General features: G+C 37.1%; 1 protein-coding gene across 1 annotated transcript in view; it reads right to left on the bottom strand.

The window, feature by feature from the left end:
• The window catches only part of LOC146469738 (uncharacterized), a 51,209-nt gene that overhangs the window by 12,389 nt on the left and 28,797 nt on the right, over positions 1-10,023 (bottom strand). The window lies entirely within an intron of this gene.

Below are 10,023 nucleotides of genomic sequence, written 5' to 3'. Positions count from 1 at the left end.
ACCAATGACGAGTGTTTTATCTTTAGACTCTTTTTGTTCCCTGCCAAGCCCCTTTTCCTTAATGTATTTGGTATTTTACGGCTCGAAGTACAACGTTAATAATTAATTATTGTCCATGACGATGTATGCTTCGCTTTCAGAGCCTTACTTAAAAAAAAAGAAAAAAAAAAAAAAAAAAAACTCGGAGTGGCATGAGCTCCCAGTGCAATCTCATGAACGTCTCTACTACGATGTTAGTAACATTTTATGCAGTAAGGCATCCAACTTAACTGACGGCATTTAAGGCCAGGTAGTATTTAGCCTGTGTACTCCCCTGTGGAAGTATACAGTGATTCTCAGTGTTGATCTTGGTTCCTAATACTCCGTTGAATCTCTTCAATAAAATTCTAAGCTGTAGTTATTGAATAGTACAACCCTTTGATGATGTTTATTTTGTTGAAAGCAATGGTCAGTCGCTCTGCACAAAATAAACTTAAAATTATGACCATTTACTGTAAATAGCAGCAATTCGTCAACACGGTAGTCGAGCGTAATTCTCAAAGTTCTTTTTAATTTAGCTCATCATTTCAGGAAGTTTGTCTAAGAGCAATGCTTGAGAGGTTCTCTCTCCCCGCGAGCTTAAAGTATCGAAATGAATGCCATCAAAATGCTTTACTTTGTAGTTGAATCTTTATGCTTTTCTGCTTGATGACTACAGCAATTCAAGCTTAATTTAGAAAGATGCCAAAAGACGGAAAATAATCAACAGCCGTTTTTTGTTTAATTATTGAAACGATTAGTATATAGAATTTACGTCTTTTTTCTCCCAACTATTGCTGAAGGAAGGAGGAAGATGAAAATGAACTACTTACGCTGTTTACTTTTCGCTAAAAGTAATAATTAACAATTATTCACCGAAGTCAAATATCCAACACCTTCACCGACACTGAGGTGAATAATATTGTTTAGGTATATACCACACACGCTGAATAACTAGCGGACAAAAAAATTATTTTATTTCCGACAATATACCGACACATGGTATGAAATTTTAAAATCTCGCGTGCCACGCGGGTTAGCGATTTCTTGTTGTAGAAAGTTCCGACTCGCTTTCTTGCAGACAAATAAAACTTTTGGAGACACTTGTTTCGAAGTTCCAAAAGTGTCATTTCTTCAATTTTTCTGTGAAACTCATCTAGTTGTTAAAATCATGCTGAAAAACATTAGATGTTTCATTGTTTGCATTGTAATTTTAATGCTCGGCAGTTTTCGTAAACAGTGGATTGTATTTTCATTTTACGCTTTAGAATATGAGATTGAAAAGATTAAAAAAACTTACCATTTTATGCCGTCAAACCAAACTTTGTTACCTTTTACGTATTTTTATTTTTAACAGCCGCCTCGTTTATCGAAATAATTTCCTCTTCGTGGAGAAACGGGAAGCCATCTTGTTTCGGCTGCTCGGAGGTGAATAGTACTTGGCTAATCACTTTCAAGCTAGCCAATCAGCGCGCGCGAAAACTACTATTCGCTTGTGTGTTATATATTATTGATACACCTGATGCAGAAAGACAAGCCTTAATTTTCGTGGCTACTATGTTTTTTGCCTAATTTTTTATGAAAAAGACTAATTTCAATCTCATTTTAATTAACCAAAATTGACCTTGAAGTTTCTCTTTCGATAATAGCATTTTTTTATACAGTTTTTCATTTTACAAATTAGAAAGAAAACGATTTCAAACATTAAGTTAAATTACTTTAGCCTTGACGCAAATCAAATACGGAAAGCTATTCAATTATTTAGATGTGAACGTCGGGTTATATGAGGAATTCAGCTCACAAGTTCTACGTTTTTGCAAAGAAAAAGAACCTAATAACTGGAGCGCGAATTATTCCCGCAATATATTCAAATAGAATCATGATTTTAGACTAACAAAAAGTTCAGTGGAAGATTGTAGAAAATATAAGTTGTGAATAAAGTCTTGAGATATGCAGCAAGCGGATTATGTAGTTTCAAGCCTGTGTCACGCGAGCAGCTGACCTGTCTGAGCTTAAAAGATTGGCCAAATGAATACTTTGTTGTGATAAGGTACCTTTTGATCGACCCTGTACTGAAAAACTTATGATCATCTTAAACATACTGATGGATCGAAAAACTAAACTAACCGCTAAATCCGCAAGCAAGAACGGGCTATTTCAACAAGGAATACTTATGTTTTGAGAAAGGCAGGCCAACAGAATGACTATTAAAGCATAAACACAGAAAAAAAAAAACTACAAAACAGAACTCTCGTTTCTTCACTATAGACTACAATTTTTTGCTCAACAATGCTTGTACTGTGGACAGAAGCTGTTTAAGTTTAGTCGGAGGCATGATGTTTCATGACTTAAATTGCATAACGCCTTCTACAATTTCCTTGATTTCTCGGAAAACGCTAGCAAAGTTGGAGGGTTGTTAATGATTTATAATAATCGTCCCCTACTTTTTTGTCTTAGTTCAATGTTAAACTGGATTTGTTATCAAAAGTCCATAAATTGTTTCCAGAACATTACTTTCAGTTCCTTTGATCTAACAGTATAGGAATAAAACGTCATTGCCTAGTTACTTAGGCAACATTATAATACAAAAAAATTACCGACGTGTAAAAGGATTAAACGAACCACAGATTGCTCTATATGACACTACCGAAAAACGCCTCATCGACAAAATAAGCGGGTTCAAGGAAATATGGGATAAGCTGGCTTGTAGAAATTGCATAAGAAATGATGAAATTTCACCGATTTAGCTAATCTAAAAACAACAGTGCAACAGATTGCCTCAGAAAAATACTTTTTTTTAATAATTTGATTGATATGCACGTAGAAGAAACCGCTCGTGGGCCTGCGTAATTTAGGCCAAGTATCTGATTTCGCGTTTAACAAAAACGTTAGGTTAGGGCGAAAACGATAAAGTGAAGAATACTTTTAAATGGAGTAAACTATGACTAAATATGCGTGAACATCGATTCAGTTCAAAGCGATGGGTGGAGAAGAAGAGCTATGACAGTTGCATCTGACCATGATTCGAGTCAACTTTTCTTATGAATGATCTTTAGCTGCATTTGGTTGAGAGGTTGTTCTATCTTTGTCAGAAAAACACCAACATAAACCTTAAGTAATTTGGCGATTTCCGAAACACTTTTCTTCATATGAAATAAATGTGATGGTATGTTTTCTTCATGTTCATGAAGTCATGTTTTTCATACAGACAAAACTGACAGAACTACGATAAAGATACACTAAACCATGCACCAACGATGTAGGTTTCAGTCTGGACTGGTATGAATCTATCAGTGTAAAGACTGGCTTACCTTCATGAGCAAATGAAAAGAATAGTAAAGCTAATGTTGTCCACATGATTTGATATTTGATGCGCCTTGAGCACTACAGAGAAACTAGCTGTGAACTGACGGGGCTCGACTCAAAAGAATTTGAAGGAACAGAAGGCGGCCGAACAACGATGACATCTCCTTGACCCAGTCCACTCACGGGCTATAACGGACCAATGACGAGTGTTTTATCTTTAGACTCTTTTTGTTCCCTGCCAAGCCCCTTTTCCTTAATGTATTTGGTATTTTACGGCTCGAAGTACAACGTTAATAATTAATTATTGTCCATGACGATGTATGCTTCGCTTTCAGAGCCTTACTTAAAAAAAAAGAAAAAAAAAAAAAAAAAAAAAAAAAACTCGGAGTGGCATGAGCTCCCAGTGCAATCTCATGAACGTCTCTACTACGATGTTAGTAACATTTTATGCAGTAAGGCATCCAACTTAACTGACGGCATTTAAGGCCAGGTAGTATTTAGCCTGTGTACTCCCCTGTGGAAGTATACAGTGATTCTCAGTGTTGATCTTGGTTCCTAATACTCCGTTGAATCTCTTCAATAAAATTCTAAGCTGTAGTTATTGAATAGTACAACCCTTTGATGATGTTTATTTTGTTGAACGCAATGGTCAGTCGCTCTGCACAAAATAAACTTAAAATTATGACCATTTACTGTAAATAGCAGCAATTCGTCAACACGGTAGTCGAGCGTAATTCTCAAAGTTCTTTTTAATTTAGCTCATCATTTCAGGAAGTTTGTCTAAGAGCAATGCTTGAGAGGTTCTCTCTCCCCGCGAGCTTAAAGTATCGAAATGAATGCCATCAAAATGCTTTACTTTGTAGTTGAATCTTTATGCTTTTCTGCTTGATGACTACAGCAATTCAAGCTTAATTTAGAAAGATGCCAAAAGACGGAAAATAATCAACAGCCGTTTTTTGTTTAATTATTGAAACGATTAGTATATAGAATTTACGTCTTTTTTCTCCCAACTATTGCTGAAGGAAGGAGGAAGATGAAAATGAACTACTTACGCTGTTTACTTTTCGCTAAAAGTAATAATTAACAATTATTCACCGAAGTCAAATATCCAACACCTTCACCGACACTGAGGTGAATAATATTGTTTAGGTATATACCACACACGCTGAATAACTAGCGGACAAAAAAATTATTTTATTTCCGACAATATACCGACACATGGTATGAAATTTTAAAATCTCGCGTGCCACGCGGGTTAGCGATTTCTTGTTGTAGAAAGTTCCGACTCGCTTTCTTGCAGACAAATAAAACTTTTGGAGACACTTGTTTCGAAGTTCCAAAAGTGTCATTTCTTCAATTTTTCTGTGAAACTCATCTTGTTGTTAAAATCATGCTGAAAAACATTAGATGTTTCATTGTTTGCATTGTAATTTTAGTGCTCGGCAGTTTTCTTAAACAGTGGATTGTATTTTCATTTTACGCTTTAGAATATGAGATTGAAAAGATTAAAAAAACTTACCATTTTATGCCGTCAAACCAAACTTTGTTACCTTTTATGTATTTTTATTTTTAACAGCCGCCTCGTTTATCGAAATAATTTCCTCTTCGTGGAGAAACGGGAAGCCATCTTGTTTCGGCTGCTCGGAGGTGAATAGTACTTGGCTAATCACTTCCAAGCTAGCCAATCAGCGCGCGCGAAAACTACTATTCTCTTGTGTGTTATATATTATTGATACACCTGATGCAGAAAGACAAGCCTTAATTTTCGTGGCTACTATGTTTTCTGCTTAATTTTTTATGAAAAAGACTAATTTCAATCTCATTTTAACTAACCAAAATTGACCTTGAAGTTTCTCTTTCGATAATAGCATTTTTTTTATACAGTTTTTCATTTTACAAATTAGAAAGAAAACGATTTCAAACATTAAGTTAAATTACTTTAGCCTTGACGCAAATCAAATACGGAAAGCTATTCAATTATTTAGATGTGAACGTCGGGTTATATGAGGAATTCAGCTCACAAGTTCTACGTTTTTGCAGAGAAAAAGAACCTAATAACTGGAGCGCGAATTATTCCCGCAATATATTCAAATAGAATCATGATTTTAGACTAACAAAAAGTTCAGTGGAAGATTGTAGAAAATATAAGTTGTGAATAAAGTCTTGAGATAATTCAAGCCTGTGTCACGCGAGCAGCTGACCTGTCTGAGCTTAAAAGATTGGCCAAATGAATACTTTGTTGTGATAAGGTACCTTATGATCGACCCTGTACTGAAAAACTTATGATCATCTTAAACATACTGATGGATCGAAAAACTAAACTAACCGCTAAATCCGTAAGCGAGAACGGGCTATTTCAACAAGGAATACTTATGTTTTGAGAAAGGCAGGCCAACAGAATGACTATTAAAGGGCATGTAAACCCCCAAACACAAGTTTATCTCATATTACGTAAAAAGTGGTGCTAAAAACAGTTTTGCGACTTATTCTTGCCAATTCGAAATATTTAAGGAGAAAAACGACATTTACTGCAGGAAGTTCACTTCCGGTTAAAACAATAGCGAGTGCTCGTGACGTTAGCGGTTGAACACAAACATTGCGCAATTTGAGAATACCACTGTAATTATCATGGCAGCGAGAGAAAATAGTAGCAGTTCGGAGGAGATTTTATCCGATGAAAACAGCTCGAATGAATGTAATTTGTACGACAGTGATGTTGGTGAAGTGTCAGAAACTGGCGTGGATGTCGGAGCTGGTCCATTTCGCTTTGAGCCACGCAGAGTTCGGCGTGATATGCAGCCTGAATCAAATGAAGAAGACGGCGAAAGCGAGACGAATCGTCTTGGAAAGACAGACTGGTAATTGTTTCGAGTTGTGATTCATTCGCATTTATATGATTTTTGCGCCTTTGAAAGACAGAAATTGAGTTTTTTAACAGAAAGTTACCGTGAATCTTGTTTATTAATGCTGTTGTTTTTCTCTTGTTATAATATGGTGTGAAACAACGACTCACGAGAGCGTTCGCTGTGTAGAAATCGGCCAAATTTGGCGAAAGGTAGAGGACCAGGAACCAGCAGTGCAAATGCACTGTATAACCAAGCATCCAGGATTTCGGAACAATTGCCTTGATGTCTGGGTTCTTAAAACTGCGTATTACGCATTCCGACAACAGCATGCCGCAGACAATCGTACAGGACATGAATTTGTTTACTTTGTACACTTATCACATTACCTTTCTCTGTGAACAGCACACTGTAAAATCACAAAGTTTATAGGGAATCGCACAGTTATCAGTTATTCCTTTTGTCTCGTGTAGGAAATTTCGTTACATTGCCGTTCGTTGGTGTTGGGGCTATCTCGGCAAAAATGTGATGGCTGCGCTCCTGTCCTGTGAGGTCAACAAAATACGGAGTACATTTCTAGCGGATTTTGGTTCTTCGTACACGGAGTTAACGCAACCAAACATACGAAAAAGACGAATAAAACCTTTTTTTTTATTTATAACAGATTGCCCTGATTTTATGCCGTTTTTGGGTTCGATTCCAACTTTCACTGAGGTTTCTTCGGTATGTCGACACATTAAAGAGATACATGTCAAAAAGAATGATAAATGTGAAAGTGTCTATTTATAAATACAAGAACAATTTAATACAAGCGTCTCTTACTGTCTTGGCGTTATTTCCGAAGCGATTGCAAATTTTGATATAGCTCTGCTTTCTCGTGACCTCTTACTAGATTTCCCAGCCGTCTGCTCTGTTTCCTCGCTTTCCATTGTTCGCTTACGCATTTCTGACGAGGCTTTCTGCTGTGGCGTTTGTTAAATTGTCGGTACAGCACTGGGAATTAAATCCGTCTACTTTTTAAAACCCATTTCTCATATATATATATACACCCTCGAGGCAGTCCGATGGGAAATGAGTGCCACAAATTGCTGAATGTTTTGTCGGCTCTATAAAATCATCCCGCTTCAAGACTTGAACAAATTTAATCCACTGTCGCCTTGACTGAAGTCTCCTGGAAACTTACACGTGCAATATCCTGTTTTGTTTAAATGCCACAAAACTGGACGACACAGCGCTTTACCATATTGGAAAAAGAGAATAAATGAATATTTACTAGAATTTATGTAGACATCGTGCGTATTACAAAAGGTCGGGAAGGGAGAATGTTCACTTCCTGTCAGCAGAGATCCACTCGTGACGTCACGGAAAAGATGGCGTAATCAAAATGGCGGGCGATTCGAATTTGTATCGGCCTTTTCCAACTGAAAACGCGCTCGTTTTAAAAAAAGAGTTACAGATTCCGCATTCTGAAAATGTGTACTTTATGACTATTTGACCAGAAAAATTCGCGTTTTGGAGGTTTACATGCCCTTTAAAGCATAAACACAGAAAAAAAAAACTACAAAACAGAACTCTCGTTTCTTCACTATAGACTACAATTTTTTGCTCAACAATGCTTGTACTGTGGACAGAAGCTGTTTAAGTTTAGTCGGAGGCATGATGTTTCATGACTTAAATTTGCATAACGCCTTCTACAATATCCTTGATTTCTCGGAAGTTGGAGGGTTGTTAATGATTTATAATAATCGTCCCCTACTTTTTTGTCTTAGTTCAATGTTAAACTGGATTTGTTATCAAAAGTCCATAAATTGTTTCCAGAACATTACTTTCAGTTCCTTTGATCTAACAGTATAGGAATAAAACGTCATTGCCTAGTTACTTAAGCAACATTAAAATACAAAAAAATTACCGACGTGTAAAAGGATTAAACGAACCACAGATTGCTCTATATGACACTACCGAAAAACGCCTCATCGACAAAATAAGCGGGTTCAAGGAAATATGGGATAAGCTGGCTTGTAGAAATTGCATAAGAAATGATGAAATTTCACCGATTTAGCTAATCTAAAAACAACAGTGCAACAGATTGCCTCAGAAAAATACTTTTTTTTAATAATTTGATTGATATGCACGTAGAAGAAACCGCTCGTGGGCCTGCGTAATTTAGGCCAAGTATCTGATTTCGCGTTTAACAAAAACGTTAGGTTAGGGCGAAAACGATAAAGTGAAGAATACTTTTAAATGGAGTAAACTATGACTGAATATGCGTGAACATCGATTCAGTTCAAAGCGATGGGTGGAGAAGAAGAGCTATGACAGTTGTATCTGACGATGATTCGAGTCAACTTTTCTTATAATGATCTTTAGCTGCATTTGGTTGAGAGGTTGTTCTATCTTTGTCAGAAAAACACCAACATAAACCTTAAGTAATTTGGCGATTTCCGAAACACTTTTCTTCATATGAAATAAATGTGATGGTATGTTTTCTTCATGTTCATGAAGTCATGTATTTCATACAGACAAAACTGACAGCACTACGATAAAGATACACTAAACCATGCACCAACGATGTAGGTTTGTCTAGACTGGTATGAATCTATCAGTGTAAAGACTGTCGTGGTGATGTGATCTTACCTTCATGAGCAAATGAAAAGAGTAGTAAAGCTAATTTCCACATGATTTGATATTTGATGCGCCTTGAGCACTACAGAGAAACTAGCTGTGAACTGAAGGGCCTCGACTCAAAAGAATTTGAAGGAACCGAAGGCGGCTGAACAACGATGACATCACCTTGACCCAGTCCACTCACAGGCTATAACGGACCAATGCCGAGTGTTTTATCTTTAGACTCTTTTTGTTCCCTGCCAAGCCCCTTTTCCTTAATGTATTTGGTATTTTACGGCTCGAAGTACACCGTTAATAATTAATTATTGTCCATGACGATGTATGCTTCGCTTTCAGAGCGTTACTTAAAAAAAAAAAAAAAAAAATACCTAGTGGCATGAGCTCTAAGTGCAATCTCTAGCCTGTGTGGCAGGCACTAGAAAGGGGATGGGAGAGGGAATAATTGGGCTCGCGAGAAACGCGCGGAGCGAGGGAAAGGGGAAAAGGAAGCGCCTGCAGCGAACCCATTGTTTATTTCGTCTTTCTCGTTCGTCGGCGAACGAAAAATCGCCATTGGTTCGTTTATTAATTATGCGTCAATCATTGCTTGATACGACCTTGTGATTGGTCCAGATGTTTTGGAAGCCATTTGAGACTGAAAATCAACGGTGAAGATGACAGATGCACTCGAAAGAGACAGGGAAGCCAAGTTTGAGCAAATTTTTAAGGAAATCTTGCTGGAGTTAGAAGATAAAGGTCGCAAAATAACCTTGAAAGATGAACAGAGAAAAGCGGTGAAACAACTGTATGGAAAGAAAGACTTGGTGGCAGTTTTACTGACGGCTTTCGGAAAGAGTCTTATCTTCCAGTTGCTGGTGTTATTAGAAAATAGAAATCGCAATGGCCACACTCAAACTGCTTCTGTGCTAGTAATTTGCCCTCTTACTAGCATTATTAACGACCAAATTTTTGAAGTGAAGAGTATGGGTTTATCTACGTGTAATTTGTCGGAAAAGCTCGCTGATTGAACAGTACTTATTTTATTGCACTCGATTGATTTCTGCCAAATAATCGCCTTGTGATCAAAACTTCTCACCCATTCGGGGTGATTTGTGGGACATACAAACACCCAGGTGGTTTAACCGCCCAAAGTCTTTAAAACTAACACCACTGTGGAAAAGAATTATCGAAATCCTGTACGCAACAGCAGACGTAATTCTTTTCGATCGGCCATACCGCTTTGTGTTTATTC

Source organism: Pavona decussata, unplaced genomic scaffold (assembly GCF_977016875.1).
Source record: "Pavona decussata unplaced genomic scaffold, jaPavDecu1.1 SCAFFOLD_119, whole genome shotgun sequence".
NCBI lineage: Eukaryota > Metazoa > Cnidaria > Anthozoa > Scleractinia > Agariciidae > Pavona > Pavona decussata.
The sequence above is the reverse complement of the archived record's forward strand: the minus strand, read 5'-3'. Positions and strand labels throughout refer to the sequence as shown.